This window comes from Cavia porcellus, unplaced genomic scaffold, assembly GCF_034190915.1.
Source record: "Cavia porcellus strain 051 isolate PalLab524CR breed Dunkin Hartley unplaced genomic scaffold, mCavPor4.1 scaffold_24, whole genome shotgun sequence".
NCBI lineage: Eukaryota > Metazoa > Chordata > Mammalia > Rodentia > Caviidae > Cavia > Cavia porcellus.
Window position 1 is genome coordinate 52,350,280 of NW_026947507.1, and position 20,390 is coordinate 52,370,669.

The window sequence follows — 20,390 nt, forward strand, 5'->3', positions numbered from 1 at the left end:
GAGGACAGAGGGAGGGGCAGTCTCAGACTCAGCACCCTACTAGTGACCTAGGGATGTGTCCACATAATATGAGTCAGGGCTCTGGTCTGTTTTGCTTAACCTCCACTAGAGGCAGATACCCCCCAGAGAGCCAATTCCCTTGATGGAGATGAGGAAAAAGCCGCCAAGACCTTAATGGTGTGTGTGGGGTAGGATGTGGGAAAAAGCAGGGTGGGGGTGGTTCTGAATGGGATGCACCCCGGGGTAGAGCAAATGGTAGTTGTGGGGGAGGGATGTATCAGGCACAGGAGTGGAAGCCAGCAGTGAGGCTCTGAAGCGTGTAAGGCGTGTGCTGAGCAGTGTGAGTTCAGGAAGGGCCCGGATTCCACGTCACGGAGCTGATTGCTGGCCTCGGGTGCTTGTGGGGCTGGATGTGTGTGATGCAATGTTCTCCCCGACTCAGTGTGCAGGTGCAGAGCTCTGGAAAGCACACCATGCAAATACCTACCTGCAGGAAAGGGATTTGCACCCAGCCTAGGCTGTGAGCGTATGCCTTGCGTGGCTGGGGTTGCCCAGACTGCATCTCAGAGTGAACAAGCTACTGGTTCTGCTGGGGACGGGAGAGGCTCTGGGCTCATTCGGCATAGGGCAGGCAGGTATGTAAACATTTTGGTTTTATTTGTCATTTTAGGAAACCTATAGCTTTGGTTAAAAGTTTGCACTAAACGTTTTAAGAAAAATAAATTCACAGCCAGGCACTAATATCTGTTTAGAAAATCAAGGGGTTTGTATCCTGTGATGGAGCTGAGCCGGAGTCCTACTTCGAAGTCTAAAACTTCCCCATTCTGTTTTATTCAACAAACATTTCCTGAACATCTCAGCCCACAGGCAAGACCTGGGCTTTGCTGTATGGACTCGGTTCCCTTCCCTCTGAGCCACCTTAACCTGGGTGCTGCAGTTAAAGCTCAGTTCTGTGTTATTTGTATTGTTCCTTAATTGTTGCAAGGACAGTAATTCCCCTCCAGGGTGGGTGTGTGACCCTCCGGACAGGGGCTATGCAGCAGTGTTTGAGAACAAATGGAAATATGGACATGAAATTGAATGGATTTGATTTATTCCTTTCATAATAAAATCTAGAATCCCAACCTGCCATTTCTGGGAAGGAGGAGCTTTGTGTATTAATGGAACTGGAATTTCCTCTTAATGAAAAACAGAGCTCTTTCCTTTAGGATGACAGTTGAAAGGTAGCAGGAGGTTTTCACGAATGACTCCAGAGCTGAGTCTTCCTTGGGCCAGACAAGTCAGAGAGGGGCGCTATTGACATTTTAGACCGGGCCACTCTTTGCCCTTGGGGGCTGCCTTGTTCCCTAAGGAAGTTTAGTAGCATCCTAGGCTCTGTCACCCTAAATCCAGTAGGTGGCACTTCCTCCCAGTTGTGACAATCAAAAATGTCCCCAAACATTTCTAAGTGTCCCCTGAGAGCAAAATCAGCCCCAGTTGAAAACCCGCATCCTCTAGGAATTTTGGTTCGGGTAATTTTCTTATTTGGCACATTGTGGGCAACAGGGGAAGTACTGTTGGTGCTGATTTGCGAGGCACCATGTCTGCATGATTTTATTTCATCTTCTAGATAAAGAGGCTGATGTCCCAACTTCAAGGCCCTGCTGAAATGTCACGCAGCCAGGTTAGCAGTTCAAGCAGGTTTGCCTTTGCTGAAGAAGCAGCAGGCCTGAAATTGTCCTGTGGTTTCAAAAATCAGGTCGGAAAATATTTTTAAACTTTTTTTGGGTGGGGAGGTATGATTCCACTTGTATTCATTAAATTCACAATATAAATATATACAGTGTGCCCTCAAAATAGACACCCTGGTCCCTGTACTACAGTTGAGGCTCTGGTCTTATCTAGAAAAAACACAGAGCAACACAATGGAATGGCTTCAATTCTACTTGTTACAAATTATACAAAAGCCAGGGCCTAATGGTGCCCAAACAGCCAGTATTGTTTACATAAGGGTTGAATGCTAACAGTTAACTTTCTCCCATTGAATTCCAGAATCGGTAAATAACGCCTTGCCTTATAACTACAAACCAGGGAGATGTCATAAAGTGGGGAGGAGAACACTCAGAAGCAAATGGAAAGGTTGGTTTTCCTCCCTCCCGCCGCGCTGTCCCGCACTGCTACCGCGGCCTTGGGTCCCTGTGGCCGCCCGCCCGCCCGCAGTTTTCTGGCTTCCTCTCCCGCCCTGGGGCAAGCTCTGCCTCTCCGAGGAGCCTGTCCCGGAGCTAGGCCTGGAAAAACAACAGCGAGAAACTTTGGCAGGGTTTGCAGCAGCTCAGTGAAAAAAAAAAAGAGAAAGAAATGCACACCCTCAAGTTTGGTTCGGGGCTGCAGCTGCCAGTTCCGATTTGGGGGCCCAGTCGAGGGGGGGGGTCATCACTCGGTAAGGTTCAAGTGCGCACGTGCACGGAGGGGCCTGGGCACTTATTGAGCGCCAACTGTCTACCCGGGGTGCGCTTTTCCGGCGTGCGGAGGTGGGGTGCGGGGTCAGGGTGGGCGCACGCCTGGGGCGGTGGAGGGAGGGAAGAGGTGGGGGAAAGGGACGGAGGAGGAGGAAGGGAGGGAGGGCGCGTGTCCCCGATCGGGGCTGGCGGGCAGCGGGTCCGCTTGGGTCCGCGATCCAGGCCGGGTTGTGGCCGCGTCCGCGTAAGTGAGCGCTGTGTTCCTGGTAGGGAGGGAGGCCGGCCAGCTGGGAGCGAGTGGAGCAGGTGGAGGGCGCGCTGCCGGCGGCGGGCCGCGTGGGGGGGGGGGCGGAGGGCGCGGGGCGGGGCGGGAGGGGCGGCGCCAGCTGCAGCGGGAGCCTAGCGCGGGGAGGTGACCTGCGCGGGCCGCGGCGCTGCAGCCGGCCAGGGAGGGGGGGTGCAGAGCGCTTCCCGCGCAGTGCGCGCCCGCGGGGGGCCGGCGGCCGGGGGCCGGGGCCGGGGGCGGGGCGCTGGGTGTCGCCTGTCCTCTCCCGCGCCGCCTTGTTTATCTCGTGGGCGCCTGCGCTCCCGACCGAGGACCCTCCCAGCTTTGAGCCGGGTTGGCAGTCACCTCTCCGGAGGACCCTGCACGGGGAGCCCGGCCCTTCCATGCCCCTTCCCCGACCCTTTCCGGCCAGACGCCTCGCTGGCACCTGTCCACTCCGCAACACACCCTTCTCCTGGCGGGTCGGCCCCGCACCCTCTCTCAAGCCTGCTTTGGCCACTACTCTCTCTGGCCCTGTGCCTTCGGCCTGGCTCCCCTCACCCCATGTGCTAGGCCAGGTGGCCTTGCCAGGCGGTGGCACTTTGGGCATGGTGGGTTTCCGGGTGGGGGCCTGGACGGGGAATTTGGCATGTGCAAACAATTTCAGAGGCAGCGTTTCCTTCCCTGCCTCGGAGTTTAGATCTGTGCCTTCCATTGCGGCTAGTGAGAGACATCTAAAGGAGCCCACCTGCCAGGTGGTGGGCACTGCCACGCCTCCTGTTTGTTGCCACGCCTCCTGTTTGTCGGCAGCCTGGCTGGCTGGTTTTGGGGCTCTGGAGACTTCCCAGGCTCTCACACTCCTGCGGTGCAGCTGGGCAGGCGCTGGGTATCTGCAGGCCCTCACTGCTTTCTTCACACCCGCTGTGCAGGAAAGTGTGACTGGGACAGTTTGCTTCAACAGGTATTGGAGGTCTTGGGACACTTTCCCGGGGTGTTGTGTAAACAGAGCCTGAGGATCCTTGAGACAGAGTAGTTATGTTGGACTCCACCAGTCCTTCTGGGAGCTGCTGTGTTCTCAGCAGGACCCCCGGCTTCCTGGGAGATGTCCCAAGAAATCTAAGGCCCCAGGAAGCCTATTCTGTTAGGTGGAAATGACTTTAAGAGCTCAACTTCAGATGCATGAGCCATGGCTTCCCGAGTTGGTGAAGGCCAGGAGCCACAGCAGAGAGAGGAAAAGTCCGAGTTGGGGAAGGCAGACTAGTTTTGGAGGAAGGTGTGCCTGTGGAGGATGCCTCCGTGGCAAGACCCAGAGTTCACAGGAGTAGGAGGTAGAAAGGGCCAATAAAGGAGGATCAGAGGAGCAGTTATGGAGGAGGGAGGATACAGAAGATAATGAAGCGGGCATGTAGCACAGCAGTGGTGCCATACTTGCCTGGCATGTGCAAAGCCTGGGTTTGATCCTTGGCCTTGGGACTTGTCATTTTGTGCAAAGCATGGGAAGACAGGTAGGTGGGAAGTAAGACCTCCAGGTGTGTGGTGGGCAGGTGCAGACACAGGTGCTGTTGCAGGTCAGAGGAGGGCGCTCTCGGAGACCCTCGAGATGGTGACAGTGACCATGAGCATGGCCTTGGCCATCTTGCGTGTTTCCTGAAGATGGAGAGAACAGTGGTTGAGATTGTGCAAGTCCTAGAAAATCAGACTGGGGAATTGCTGTTCTGTCTGTGTGTCCTGGCAGACATTAAAAGTTTTAGGGTCATGGAGGACTGCAAGGAAGGGGTGTTTGGAAAGGATTTTTTTTTTTTTTTTGTCTTTTTCCTTTTTATTGGTACCGAGGATCGAACTCACGACTGCCTGCTTGCAATGCAGGCGCTTATGCCACTGAGCTAAATCTCCAGCCCCTGGAAAAGATTTTGAAAGTAATGTTAGGAGACAGGTCAGCTAGTAAGTTGCTGCACTCCAGGAGTGCCCAGGGTTTGCATTGGATTTAATTGGAAATGAAAAAAGGGTGAGACATTACCGTTGACAGGGCCAGGGTGAAGGGAAGAGATGAATGGAAATTAATTCTTTGTGGAAATTGATTATATGCCAGGGTCTTAGAGCCACTGTAGCTGGCAACTCGAGAAATCGAAAATGTGTGTTTTGCAGAGAAGTAACTGACACTCAGGCTGTGTGGAAGTTTCTGTGTTTGCCAGGATATGCAAGTGTAAGTGCGCTGCCAGCAACTGCTGCACCAGGCTTGTTGGGAACCCCAGGGATAGAGTGTTAGAGAGAGCAGGCATTCGGTGGTCAGAGAGGTAGCTGAGGATGTCCGGCCTGGGAGGTCTGTTTGTTGGGGTTGGGATCCTGCAGTTCAGGCTGGCCTGAAACTCACTGTGTAGCCCAGGCTGGCCTTGAACTCATGGCTGGGATTACAGGCATGTACCACCTGTCATTTTCACCTCTTTGTGTTGCTGCCATTTACATGACTCTGCCTGGTCTTGACCTTGAAGTTGGAGAAACAAGTCTGAAGAATCGGGGCTTCTGGGAAACTGGGGCCATTTATTCTTCTAGGCATGAGGGTGCATGCAGTTGGAGGTTGGAGAGAAGCAGCATAGGATTTGCTAAAGGTATATATTGTTGGACTTTGAAGTGTGTTGAACTTTGGACTCCACCAGGATCTTCAGCCTAGTCCCATGTTTCATTCCTGCAGGAGAGAGGGGGTGGGTGGAGATTTGTCGCTGGGGGTATTGACTTCTCTAGGGCTTGGCTCTTCCTAGCCCATGCAGTCGCCCATTCCCAGGAGTCTGGGGACCTGCACACGGAAGGGATCGGGTCCTTTTTTGCTGAGTACTGAATTCTGCTTTCTTGTTGCACGGGTGACTTAGGGTGATTTGCTGAACAAATTCCCCAAGCCTCAACTTGCAACATCTGAATTTGGAGGATGGTTGCAGAAGGCTGCAGAATGAGCCAAGAATGTAACTAGTGACTTAGCCTCCTTGTTTCTCTGAGCTGGAGGACCGGTGCACTGGTAGGGGAACAGAACTTAGGGGAGGAGACCTGCAGGGGTGTGGATCAGAATTTTTTTTTTTATGGCAAATGTCTGACTGTGTGAAAAATAATTGTATGTGAGTGAGCAGTGGTTGAGCTCACTTATTCCAGAGCAGTGTTTTCTGTACTGTTCTGGCTGTGACCTACATTAAGAAATAAAATTTACATTATGACCCTGTACATACAGCATGTATGTTACAATATAATTTCAGTTCATGCAGGGCTACCTCCCTTTGCGTGGTCCCATCTTCTTGAACATTTTTTTGGGGGGGGGGTCTGTCTTACTGTTTTTCATTAGAAGAGCAGTTGTTAGCTGGGCATGGTAAGACATGCTTGGGAGGGAGGTTGAGACAGGATTGAAAGTTCAAGGCCATCCTGAGCAACTTAGGGAGACCCTGTCTAAAAATCAAAACAGCTGTTGTTCCTAAGTTCATGGAGTTATTCTCTGATGAAATAGTGGGTCACAATGCATGAACAGTTTGAAAAGCCCAGAATTTTCACATTCAGTAAACATTTATTAAGTCGTGCGTGTGCGAACATACCCTTCGCAGTACTAAAGGTAGAAAGGTACAAATGAGAGATAGAAACTGTTCAGTCTTTTTGGAGGTTTAAGGCACGGCTTGGATTAAGGAGCAGGGCGAGATGATTAAATGCCAAAAATGAAAAACAAGTGCCTGCAGTGTATGAAAAAGGGGTGGTAGCCAGGGATTTAGTTCAGTAGCATAATCGCCTGCCTGGCAAGTGTGAGGTTGTGAGTTCAATCCCTGGTACCAAAAAAAAAAAAAAAAAAAAAAAAAAAGAGGAAAAAGGGATCATGATATGTGTAGTGTAGATAGAAAAAATTCTTGGGATGAAGGAAGTCTGGAGTGAACAGTTTGGGTGTCTCAGATGTCTCATGGGAGAAACTCATGTGCAAGTTAGGAGTTAGGAGCGAACACAGCATGTGCGTGTGGGTGTGAAGAACATGGGACTCTTGTGATAGAGCAGGGGGAAATTAGATTGGACAGGTAGGAAGTGTAGGTCTTTATTAAGGGGGGATTTGTAGAAATTTCCAAGCCTATATGCTGTTACAGTTTGGATAGCATAAAGGCTTTTAAACATTAGGAATAATCCAGAAAATCTGTGGGCTCAGATCTGACCGTCATTTCCAGCAGACGGGTGGTCATTGCCTATGGAAAGGGTCAGGCCTGCTGCTCCCAAGCATCAGGATTCCAGCGTCCTCTCTTGCCTGCCTGGGTCCAGTTGCTTGGCATTCCTCACTGTGTCCCATCGGCATTTGGCTTTGTGACCTCAGTTTTCAAGTCTTGGATGCCATGCTGGAGAATGTGTGCTGCTGTCACAGCATGGGCCATGGGTGCCCCCCTCTTCACCCCAAGGATTCTGGCAGGAGCCAGAGACTGTGGAATCCGAGGATTCCAGCGCCATGCTTTGCTTTAGGCCAGTGAGCAGCTCTTGCTGGGGAGCTGCTGGCTGGGCCTTGGAAATATTTTCATGATGAACAGCATGGTATTTACTAGAGAGGGCTTTGCCTTGTCATCTAGAAAGCAAGGCAGACTTTTAGTGATCTGAAGTTCTCTCCTGCCTCTACTTCTGGCTGGCGTGATTAGATCGTGGCTCCTGGCATGTCGCTCTAAAAGGCATGTTGGGGTTATGAGTTGGTGAGTTGTGAGTCACAGCTGTCAATTGCCTTGCGACATTAGATTCTGAGATGCTTTGGTTTTGTGGGCCCATAAAAGAAGACCAAGGAGAAGGGGGAGCCCCAGCGGGGAAGGGTGCATAGTCTGGAGAGGTTCATAGTGGCTGCAGAGTAGCTGGCTCAAGCCCAGGTATTAATGCATATGGCTACAGAAGAGTAGGTGTGTTTGGGGCAGCTGGTGTGGGAAGTCTTTATGGCTGAGGACACTCTGGCTTTTCCAGGAGTCCTAACTACCCACCATTCAGAGCTCCTCCCAGGTGAGCTGCAGGTGACAGGGGCTGACCAATCGTTTCCCTGCTTTTTACAGGTAGGACAAAATTTACCTAAAAGTATTGCTTTTTTTAACACAGAGATACAAGTTAGGATTTTTCTTAAAAGCATATGGCCATAGGATGCAAGGGTACCTAGAAGTCAGCTGAATTACATCAAGTTGAATCTATTTCCTGTTTTATGTGATGTTTTGCTTACTAAGCCAGAAGGGAATGATGCAGCAGCTCTGGTATGTTTAGTTTTAGTAAAGTAGTTCACAGTTTCTTAAGATACACTTGTCTGTATTAAATCATAAGTAGTATGATTTAATAGTAGGGGCTGGGTGGTGGTATTGGTTTAATTTAGGGATCCTATGCAAACGCTGTTAGTTACTGGGGCAGAGTCAGCCTGGGAGGAGGTCAGAAAGTGAGCACCACAGGGCTCTGATTTTGGCTTGGGTTGGGTTGAGTATAAGGAAGATGTGTTTGTCTGATTTGGAGGCACAGAGCTGGGAAGGACTGCTTAGTCAGTAGATAATCAGAGTCATCTAGAATGAGGACCTCAAATTAAAAAGAAAAAGAGCTGGGTGTGGCGGTGCACGTCTGTAATTCTAGCTAATTGGGAGACTGAGGCAGGAGGATTGCAAGTTCCGGCCCTGCTTGGGTAACTGTGAGCGTCTTTCTCTAAATAAATAAACAAATGGGGTTAACTAGGGTTGTAGCTCACAGTCCCTTCCCTCATTTCTGTAAAGAATAAATATAAAGCGTGGTTTAGTTTTCAGATTTGAGCCGATATCTCAAGATGGCCAAATAGTCTAATAAGGTAATTATTCTTCTGGGGATGTAGATGTAGCTGAGACAAAACATGAAATATAGATGAATATGAAATATAAATATGAAATATAAATATAAATTTTTATGCACGCATCATTCTAATTTTTTAAAAACTCTAGTCAAAAATTGGTAGCAACCTATATTTCCACTGGTGTGGGCTGGAGATAGTGGATAGGTGAATTCCAGTGGATGTATCTTTAAAATGGAGGTTTATGAAGTTATGCAAAATAATATTTAGGAGCAATTTAAAAGATAACCAAGGAGGACTTTTCTGGTAAAAGTTACAGTGTGCCTACCATCTAATTCCAAAGGTTTAAAAAACATGCCTAGAAAATAACTGGAAGGAAGTGTTCTAATAATACCAAACCTCCGTTGTTTCTAGATGGGTTGAGCTAAGTGACTTTCTCTTTTTCATGCTTTTAAATTTATTATTTGCCAGTGGGGTAAAATACCACTACTTTAAACATATCTTGTTGTTTGAGGACAGGATGGAGTAGATGATTCATGTGGAGATTATTGTTGAGTACCTACCTGCCCCGTGTTAAGTGTTGGCTTAGGTACCACGCTCACAAAATAACACCCAGCACCTGACTCTGGCACAGGCCACTGTGGAAGGCCAGGCTGTCTGGTGGAAAGTCTTGTGTTTTTTTTTTCCTTGTCATTTATGAGTTCAGCGTGGAGTCCTCAGTGGGTTGAGGCTTTCCAAATATCAATGCCAGTGGAGAATCCCAGGATCCAGTCCTAATGACCTTGGTCATATGACCTTTGGACTCCTGGGGTGATTTCAAAGGAACCTGAGCATCAGGACTTGATCCACAAAGGGAGTACAGGGTGATGGAGACTCAGGAGTGACCGGTGTGGGCTTGTGGAGGGGGTCTGCAGTAGTGCCTATAAAATGCTTTCATGGTTGTCAGGTGTGGGGAGGACCACAGGTGTTCATTTTTTTGTTTTTGGTACTGGGAATTGAACTCATGACCTTGTACTTGCCAGGCAAGTGCTTGCACCGCTGAGCCAAATTCCTGGTCCTAGGTTTGGTGCCATAGGTAAGTTTCCAGGGGCGGGGAAGATGACTTCATGGTAAATTCCTAGGGGTGGGGGAGATAGGAGCTTCCTGGTTCTGGTTGAGGCTTTTCTGGCTACAGAGTCCTGTCTGGGCCAAAACTCTTTCAAATTTAATTTGACATAATCTCTTTAAATGGTTGGCAGCGGTCATTTAGGGCTCTTGTCATTCCATACAGTGAGGCACCTTGGGAGAGTGCCCCACCCCATCTCTCTCCAGTGCTGTTCAGTTCAGGGCTCTGGCCAGCCACCTCAGCACGCCTTTGTGCAGTTAGGAGCCATGCACCCATGTTCCCGTGGCACAGTTACTTACACATCTTTTCTGAGCCACCCTAGGAAGTAGCTCGCTAAAGAGAAATCACTGTTAGGGAATCAATAAAATAAGTTAGCAGCCTTTGAATCACTATTATTCTATAGAAAAAAGAGCACATCAATAGCGCTGATGGTCGATTTGAGGGATATTACTGCTCAGCGTAGTTTCTTTCCAGGTAGTTCATATAGAATGAGTATTTTTGCAAACATTTTGTATGATTTTTAGCATATAATGAATGAAGGGGTTATACTAACATATATTAATACAATTCATTGATAAATGTATAATCGATTACTCATGCACTTCTCTTTGCTAGGTTTTCTGTTTTCTAGGACAAAATCATAATACTGGTATAGGAACCTCTGACCCGAGGACCCGGTCTGGAGAATGTGGTGCTCTGATTAGCTGAAGTAGCAGAACTGCACCGTAGACACAATGGGTTTGTTTCCCAAAGTGCTCAGATTTATTGAAGTGCTCAAATCATATTGTTAAGCACATTTAAGTGAATTTATTTCAGAAGATATTTGAGCAGTAAAGGGCAGTGATTAAGTTTTGGCTTTTGTGGTCAAAGACAGCTTCTCTGTTGAGTTTTGAGACAGTTAAGTGGACTCTCCGTGTCTTCGTAAATAAAAAGACTGATGAAATGACCCACTTCAAAGGGTTATGAAGTAACTCAAACCTACGCACACAGGGACTAATAGACAGTGATTCTGGGCTCACATAGTGTTAGGCTTTGGGAGGATTTGATATTTTATTGGTTCTCTCATTATAAAATCAACAATTCTGTTAATGAGGAAGCTTTGAGTTAGAAATCCTCTGATTAACAGTTTTCTGTGTGACTGGATTAAAATCCAAGTTCGAATAACAAGGGTCGCCAAGAGCCGGAAGGGAAGAAAGCCACGTGTACTCAGCAGCTGAGTTGTAGGCACCGCTTGAGGAACCTGCCTCTGTTATCTCCAGAATTCAGCAGGTCCCAGAGCCTTGGAAGGTGCTAGTCATCCTCAGAGTGGATGAAAGCAAAACTCTGTTTCAAGAGCCCCATAGAGAGTTGCAGAACCCGCAATCCTCTATTTTTAGGCAATGTGATAGACCGTGTTGCTATTGAAGGAGTGGAGATGGTGCTTTTCTTCTTTTGATGCTTCTGTCCTTTCGCTGACTGAAGCAATCCATGCCGCATTTCTTTCACTCCTGTCCTGGATATAACTGCTGGAGATAAGCAATGAAGTAACTATGGTTTGTTCAATATCTGGGTGACAGTGACAAGTGACTGATATGTAGGTTAGGAGGTCTGAGGTGAGGAAATCCTAGTGAGATGGTAGGTGGGGTAGCTGCAGAGAGAATTGTTAGCAAATACAGCAGCAAGGGTTCAGACTCGGAGCACAGAGGATAACAGAGCCGTTCTGATGAGAAGTGCAGCGTGTGGCCAGCTGAGCATTCTTAGGATCTGTCCTAAATCTTAGCAATAAAAACTAGATTTCAAGAAGCTCATAGCAGAAGGAGAAATGACTTCATCCTCTACAAATTTTTAAGTGTTTTATATCTGAAAAACAACATGCTAGAAATGCTAAAAAGAAGATGGATTTAGATATATACACTCTAAAAAGTAAGTGGGTACTGAAAGAAAGCATTTTATGTCAATAGCTTTACAGAGTTTGCAGTGAGTGCACTTGGAACAGAAGATAAATTCCATATTTAAATAACTGGATGCTGTCTTTCTGGGCTTACTACATTTTTAGCTTAGAGCCTGCAAACTGAAAATGTGAAAAAATTTTAGCTTGAGGTTTGGAATTGAATTCCAATCTTAGCACTCCCTCTTCTGTTTATTGGTGGATAAGACAGCCTAATCAGTGAATCCAACATGGGACAGAATTTCTACTTCCATAGGGGTTTTGTAACTCACCTTATGAAATGTGACTGTAAATAACCAAATTTAACGGTGTTTAGCCAGCTCACCAGAAGTACAGTATATGATGAATCCAAACTATTTGCGTGCCGGGAAGACTCTAAGAAATTTCCCTCTGGAGCCAGGACATCTCTCCTAAACTTAGGGATCAAAGGAGAGGACCATATGGAAAGAAGAAAGAAGAAAATGGCATGGTGAAGCAGGCGTCACATGTCAAGTGACACCCTAGTTACTCCTCAGTTATGATCTCAATGTGTTCAGTCAGTGACTGCTGATTTGACAGATGAAGAAATCAAGGTACCAAGAGTGTGAGTGATTTTCACAAGAGCACATGTGACAGAGCCAGGCATCAAACCCTTCTGATGCCATCTCCTGTCCCTGCCTATGTGAAAAATGTTAAAGACAAGAAACAAAATCAGGATGTCAGAGCGTGAGTCATTTATTCAGTGACTCCTACACAAGCATGGTTAGATTTATGCATTGTAGAGTACATACTGTTGAAATAGTGGATACTTATAATATTTTAATGGGTAGTCAGAGTTATAACTACTGCTAGACATTGGACCATCTCTTCATTACATAGTCATGCACTAGAAATTGTGTTTTAATGCTTTTTAAAAAGGATGGGAAGAAACAGATGGATACTGATTTTTATATAGTCTGACTATATCAGGGTTTTATGTATTTTCAGAATTAAATGCAACAACTGCCTTAGGTCAGATGTTGACTGCTGCTTCATTTTTGAAAAACTTGACAGACTGCAGTCAAAAGAAGTTTTAGACTTACAGCACAGTTGCAGAGATGGTGAGGTGGTTTTTACGCCCAGCAGGCTCATAGGTGCAGCATCTCATCCCATCAGCATCTCCACCAACGCGGTGAGCCAGTTACTATCAGTGAACTTGTGCCCGACACCTCGCTATCATCCAGAGTCTGCAGTCTGCATTAATGTTCTCTTTGGTTCTATACATTCTATGAGTCTGGATAAACTGCACCACACACATTCACCCTTCCTGGATGCTACAGAGTTGTTCCCTGACCTCCAATAAAGAATGTGTTTCACTTCCTTCCTTGCTCATTCCTCAAAGCTGGCAATGGCCCACCTCTTTGCTGTCTGCTTAGCTTTGCATGTTATACTCTCAGAGTGCCTGTCTGGTCACTTCAGGTTGGTTTCTTGCACTTAATGGTAGCCATTGAAATTGCCTGATAGTTTTATGATTCGAAATTCACTTCTTTTTATCGATAAATAATATTCTACTGTCTGGATGTGTCACGACTTGTTTATTTGTTCACCTAATGAAGGAGATTTTATTTGCTTTCAAGTTCTGGCAATGATAACTAAAGTTGCAAGCTGTGCAGCTGCTGGGTGAGAAACTCTGAATCTGTCTCCTAATGGCCGAGCCATCCTGTGCTCCCTCCGGGGGTGCATGCCAGCGCCTCTGCGTCCCGTCCTCAGGCTGTCCATCCAGGAGCTGAGTGTTAGTGATCCCAATGTGGGGCTCACACCTTTTAGCTTCCCCAATCGTCTGTTTATTCCTGCTCCCCAGTGCAGTTGTTAAACAGTCACCCCTGTATCACTGGTCCAAAAACTCTGGTTTGGCCTTCCAGTCATCCTGGTTTATGCTACGGAAACCCACGGAGTCTAGCAACTTGCTCATGATGCGTAGTTGTGTACTATCTTGTCCTGAACCTGGGAGCAGATACTGCCTGACACTAACACCGGCCTGCTTTCCTTTGTGCCAAGGTTCTGCCTACCTGCAACACCCTTGGCATTTCTTCAGGACACTTTTGACTCTGTCTTGCCGGTTAAGAGACACAAATTATCATCTTCCAGACACTGCAGGATAAATCATATCTGTGATTAAACTTACCACATAAAATATAAAATGAACACAGGTCTCACTGATGCCACACCTCATGAATGCTAATGGCTCCACAAATGGCTGCCATGTGGTGGCTTTGGAGATTGATTGCCACGTCATGCTTTGCTCAGTCACAAAAGGTGCTGATGCTACTGAAAGGCTGTAGTGGTTTAGTTTAATATTCTGTCCTTTCTGCAGGGCTCTGTCAGGCCAAAGTTTTGACCTTGTTGAATACGAATTTTATCAATGAATTCCTGGGAAATTGGTGTCATGGTGAGGGAAGAGACCCTTTCAAAGGTAGCATCACGCGTACGACCTTGAGATCTACCTCACGAAAGCTGTCCACAGAAGAAACTGGCTACAGGAACACAGAGTGATCAGTTGGGGGTATGGATTAAAGTTGAGATGGGAAACGCCCAGGAAGGGGTTCCTAGGGTGAAAGCTTCTGCAGAGGCAGCCTAGGGGAACACCGCAGGCAGGCTGTTCCAGGCAAGTGTTTCACCTTCATTTGTAAATGGATGGCTGTGGCTGTAGGCAGTAGCTAGGAAGATGCCATACTTGATCAAGCTAATTAATTTCAATGTGGCTTAGCATATGTCTTCTCCCAGGAGTATTTGAATTCTAGAAGGTGATACGATACGGTAGACAGAAATGTCCGCATTAATTGACAGCCTAGATAAGGACACATATTTTAGACCTACACAGGTCTCCTGGAAAGTCTCGTGGAGGGGGATGTGTATGCCCTGTGACTGGACGTCCACTGCATCCACAGGCAGCTCTCAGACTTAAGGAGGGAAGGTAGAGGAACACTGTGAGCGATGTTTCCAAAACCAGTCTCCTCTTGGCCTTCTTCCTGGTTTCAGAAAGCTCATATATATAGCTCAGTGGCACAGTGCCTGCCCGGCAAGCGCAATGTCATAAGTTCAATCCTCAGTAAAAAAAAGCCTATATATATATATATATATATATATATATATATATATATATATAAAATCTCTTGGCTTAAAATAACATATAAGTACATATGTCATATGTCATAAACTTTCTCATTTTGTGTTTTTTATGTGATGAGAAAGGACAGTTTGTGGGTAATGAAGGGTAAAAAAGAAATATTTCAAAATCTTTACTTTCTACATGGAAAAACCATGCTGAAATCTCACAGAAGCATTTCAACAAAGTTCCTGAGCTGAGAACGTGTCCAATATTTACAAAACAATGTTTACAAAAAATCAATCAGAAGAATTTCTCGTGTTTTCTCAGCCTCTTTTTTCCACGTAGCTCTGTGAGAGGGGCCCAAAATGCACCCCATTACAAGATTCTGCCTTCCCACTTACATGCTCTTGTTTCTAGCCTCTTAAAAGCCCATAATCAGGTGAATTGTTTATGCTGCAATTAAGTGAAGCTGGCTTCCCGCCGGGGCACCCTGGTGTGTTGCCATGGAAACAGCAGCATCTCTCACTCAGCAGTAGGGTTCTTGGCTACACTATTGAAATGAGCACAGAGAAAAGGCAAGCTGAGATTTTCTTTAGCAAGATCCAAAATGGCTTCATATCCTTGCATATGCAACATACACACACACACTTTAAAGAGTTTAATGTGTGTGTGTGCAAAACTTTAAAACATAAAAGCTAGTTACAGATCTATTAAAGTAGCCTGATATGTATAGTCATTGAGTAGCATGGAAACAAGAAATATAAAAACTTCTGCTGTTATTGTTATCAGTGACAACAATACCTACTGCTTGCTTATACTGGTTTTAAGAAAATTAGATTTCATAACATATAGCTCTCAGCATGGCATGGATGCTACAGTAGCAGATTTATAAAGATGCCTGCCTGAGATTTCCATTGCTGAGTATTCACCCCAATACTCACTCAGACGTCACCCTGAAGGTGCTCCACAGATGTGATCAAGGTTACCAATCCACTAACTCTAAAATGGCAAGCTCGCCCTGTGTGATCTGGGGGTTCCCCTTTGGATATATGAGTCACACAGCCACAGCGGAAGGTAGGGAGATTGGCCAGAGGATTCTGTGGAGGGGAAGTGAAAGAGAGCTGAAGCCTAGGAAAGACTTGACCCAACACTGCTGTGAGCCTCAAGGAGCTGAGGGCAACGCTGGCCAGCAGCTCGGAGCAGAACAGGTTGGCCGGTCCAACAGCTGCACAAAACCAGAGTTGGCCTGCAACCTAAGAGAACACAGAAACAGATTTGTCTCCAGAACCTCCAGAAATGAATGTGGTCTCACCAGCACCTTGCTGTGAGCCAAATGGGACCCAAAGACTGTCTTACCTGGATGAGTTTTGACTTACATGACTGTGAATTGCTGGTTTTGTACTATTTTGAGCAGTTTGATATAACGTAATCTGTTAGGAGAGCAACAAAAATCTAATAAAGGTCCAAAGCCAGGGCCAGTGGTGGCCTCTGTTTCCTCCTCTGTCCTTGCTTCTGGTCTACTACTTCATCACTATACCCTTCTCTTACCTGTATCCTTCATTTCCTTTTTGTGTGTATTTGTGATGCAGGCTGATTTGATGTTGGAAGGAAAGAAAGAGAAGCCCGATTCTCTTTTTAGAGTTTTACTCTGCTTCTGCTCTTCCTGTAGCGCTCATTTCTTCCACCCAGAAATTGTTACAGGCGGAGTAGGAGAGCTCTTGGTGTATTAAGTAAAGGTGGTGGTGGTGTGGCATTGTGACTAGAGAGAAAGTGGTAGGAAACGAGATGAACTGATTTCGTGGAGGCAGCTCATAGTTCATGGAAAGCATATGAGTCAATTTCCCACTGACAGGACCACACACATGACGCACACAACTTACAGGAAGAGATGTGTATTTTGATTATACCGGTTTCAGTCCATGGTCAGCTGGCATCATAGTGGGAGGGAAGTGCAATAGAAGGCAGCTCCTGGCAGCCGGAAGGCATAGAGCAGGATGAGAGCCAGAGAGGAAGGGTCCAGGACAAGGTCATTCTTTCAGAGGCATGAGCCCAGTGATTCCTACCTTCTTTAACTGAACAGCACCTTCTATAACACATTCAGCTGTAAACTCATCAATGGAGCAATCAATAATGAGGTTGGCACCATGGTGATCCAGTCATCTCTCCAGTCCTCCCCCTCCGAACATCACTGCAGTGGGGATCAAGCCCTTTCTAGACAGATTACTGGGCCATGTCTTTCATGTCATGGTCTGAAAGATTCATTCAGTTGATTCTGCATATAGGAGGAAACGTTAAACAGTGTCAGGTGGAGGACTTACATTGTGAGTCCTGCTGGCTGCCAGGTGGAGAATTTGGGAAGTGTCAAGGCAGGAGCAGCAAAGCTGGCCGAGAGGTTAGGGCATGGTCTAGAGAGGGCAGCTAGTGGTTTGCATGGAGGCGTCGAGTGTTTGGGGGACAATTTGAAGATGAACCTGGAAAAGAAGCTCTCTCACCCAAGTCACCATGTGTCATTGCTTCCTTCAATCCTACTGCCTGTCACCACTTTTAAAAGGCTGGTACGACATCTTCCTGGCCCACCACACTCAGTGCCTGTTGCTCCTGTGATCCGAAAGATGCCGTCCTGCACTGTGCCATATACTGCTTCACCACAGTGAGAGGACACACTCGCCTTTCCCCCAACACTGATCTGTCGTGCTTGGTCCTGGTCTGTGCGCCTTGCTTGACTTTATAGTTAGAGTGACCTATTCCCACACTCTCTCGATACACTTGTTCTATTCAGCAAAAAGCCTTGGTTGAAGCCGCTTGCTGGTGATGGAGCTGCCACCAGTGAACATCTCCCTGGGGAATCAGCTGCTAGGTGAGTCCAAGTGCAAACGGAGAATCTGGGGAACATCAAGTGGTGGTGCACGGGTGACGATTTTCACCACAGTGGGAAACTTCGAACTTCAAAAAGTGCAATCAATATTTTATGATAAAAGATGAACTAGCTGTTTCTTATCTAAAGGCATTTGTTCCTCTCATGGTACTGTTTATTTTACTTGTCATTGCTTTTCTTTATACTTTCTTCTGGAAAATTGTGTTTTAATTCTGTAAAAGTGCTTCCAACTGTTTTAGAATCAAGAAAGAATCTCAATATTAAAAGTGAATGAAGTAGTAAATTAACATTTACATAAATAAATCACTTTACTTTAGAGGGTGGATAGTAAGACCTGTGGCATGGGAAGAGTTATCTGTCTCACAGAAGAAAGCTTCGTGAAACATCTTAAGGCTTGCTGTTCATGTATATGAAAAGGGAGAGATGTTTAATATTGATTTTTAAACACAAGGCCATAAAAATGGGATTGGGTATTCTCCATAAATACATAATAAAACATTAAATATTTACTGGCAAGAATTTTGGTATAGAGAAAGTTGTGAAATGTAGGAAAGGATCAGTGAAAGTAGCTGTGATTTGGAACTTAGGTGATCCTCTAAAATTACTTATTTCCACCTGCCTGAGACAGGTAATCGTGACTGTATGTGGAAAGGATAGATTAAATGGGTTAAGTACAAGTAATTTTTGCAAATAAAAGGCATAATGAATATTTGGCTCTTTTATGAATTTATTTTTGGAAAAATATGCAATTTAAAATATTCCAGTGATTTTGCTATGTAACAACATTTTATCATGTTTGAAGCAATTTTAACATGGTGTTTATAAGAACAAATTATAAGTAAAACTCAATACCAAGTGAAACTTTGGACCCATTCTCCTTTATGGTATGAAGACTTGTGTACTAACTGATTATGGTAAGGATTATCAGCCCAAACTGAAACATCCACTTTGTAACCAGAATAAATTTTAGGTTCAAGATGAATAGTTTAAGATGTCTTTCTGGGAACTTTGTTAATATAGCAACTCCAGGCAGTAGGTGGAATTTGACAGCACCTGGATTAATCAGAAACAACTAAGGTAAAACTGCTTCCTTATAGATTCAGGGAAATTTTATTATTTGCATGTCTCCTTTTTAGGAGAACAAACTCATAATGTTTTTGAGCACTTAGAGAGTAGGGCAGAGTAGTAGAAAGCCTGCCACAAGCTAGATAAGATGCATGCTGATGGCATAGGGACAAAGTCACAGCAAAACGCGTCCCATTGGGATAGCAGTCAGAGGTTTATCTTGTCACTGGATGTACACAGATGCTTGCATCACTTTGCACTGTTGCTGAAAACCAGCATCAAACTGGATGAATCTGTCCTTGCACTGAGGAATCTAGAAGACAACGTTTAGTGATTGTAATGCCTCCAGGCCAGGGGACAGTTAACAATGTTCAACTCACCAGCAAACAGCCAGCTTTGAGTCCAGTTAAAATATCGTTTACAAGCAGGAAGCCCAAGCCATTCCATGATTGGTTACATAGATTGAGTTGAGTCATATGTCATCAGGCAAACTAACTCTAAATATTTTTTCTTGAAAGGAATTATCATAATATAGGAATATCCTGGGGACGATGTGGAGAGGGCTCAAGCAGAGCAAGCCAAGTTAAAAGTGTCTTTGGCTGGGTTGCTTCACCCAACCGAAGTCCTTGAAGCCAGTTAAGAGCAATATATTGTTTTAATTAAGGGAAATACAAGGTGAGAACAGTCAGATGGGCCCAATGCATTATCAGAAGAAAAGCAGCTGGACCCAGACAGTCAAAGCAGACTTAATTTAGCAGGGTATTTACCTGACAGGCAGCAGGAGCACTGACGGAGGCTGCTGTTTGGTTTTAACTCCCTGTAGCAGTCTGTAAGTTTGTTATTCTGTAACTGCGTCTTTGCTAAGCACATAACTGTGCTCTTACAACACAGCCTCTCGGTTCTGTTGTTACCAATATGCAGCGCAACCAGCTGAGCACTGCTCACCTACCTTGAAGCTCTGATTTTCACCCCTGTGACTGTGCTAACTCGGTGGAAGGGACTGGTCCAATATTTCTGCTATCCTGGTGACTTCCTGGTGGCCCACTGCCAGGTGCCGCGGCCAGCATGGGGAAGGAGTCAGGTGAGAGACTGAAGACACAGGGAGACCAGTTGCTCAGGAGGCAAAAGGCGATTTATTAAAGGACTCCAGAGTTTTATAGTGTTTCAAAACAAAGAGCAGTACAAGTCACTTCAGGACACTTTCTTGTGCATACAGCAAAGGTAAACATGTTCTTGGGCCCGTGAGAAACTTCTTTGCTTATGTTATGAAGCTTTTCCCAGGTTAATATCAGCGCGATGCTTTGTCTACAAGGCTGAGGTTACTGCAGGATAAGGAACTGGTTGAGGTCCAGCTTCAGTGTGTGGTTTTCCACACCCGTTCACTGCCGGACCCCTGGTTCCTGCTCCCAACATATCCCCCTTATTTCTTAGACAGAGTGTCGCATGGGAATTTTATTAGCAGTTGATTCTAACTTAAAAGTTTCAAGTCCAAACGCACATTTCTCATTTGCCCAACAACAATTCTCACAAAATATGGAAAGATTGTTATCATGGTGATAAATGCTAGAGCTCCAATCACACAGATCTTTGTAACATATAGTATAATTATGATGGCACAAATGCCATGAGGGTCCATATATACTTTTGCTTGGGTATTTTTGTCTACATTCTGGAATATGCTCAGGGGGATTGCCTTTTCCCACTCTAGTTTCACTGCTGTTGCAAAATACATACATCATATCTACTCCCCAGTGCATTCCATTCGTAAAGTTTCCATCCCAATCAGAGTATCTTTCTATTAATGTACACTTCTTCTTTGTTTTAGAAAAACATAGGGGTAATGAAGCAGACATTCCAGTGTAATTATATACAATA

At 45.8% G+C, this 20,390-nt stretch overlaps 2 long non-coding RNA genes across 2 annotated transcripts in view; both read left to right on the forward strand.

Annotated features, from left to right (window-relative positions):
* The first annotated feature begins 325 nt into the window (after positions 1-325).
* Positions 326-2,459, forward strand: LOC134472621 (uncharacterized). Its single transcript, XR_010042509.1, has 3 exons — positions 326-635; positions 1,610-1,738; positions 2,032-2,459. It is a non-coding gene; the product is annotated as an uncharacterized LOC134472621 (long non-coding RNA).
* Positions 2,460-2,609: 150 nt separating this feature from the next.
* Positions 2,610-20,390, forward strand: part of LOC134472622 (uncharacterized) — a 72,947-nt gene continuing 55,166 nt past the window's right edge. Inside the window, exon 1 of the long non-coding RNA XR_010042510.1 lies at positions 2,610-2,682. This is a non-coding gene — a long non-coding RNA (uncharacterized LOC134472622). The remainder of the gene's footprint in view (positions 2,683-20,390) is intronic.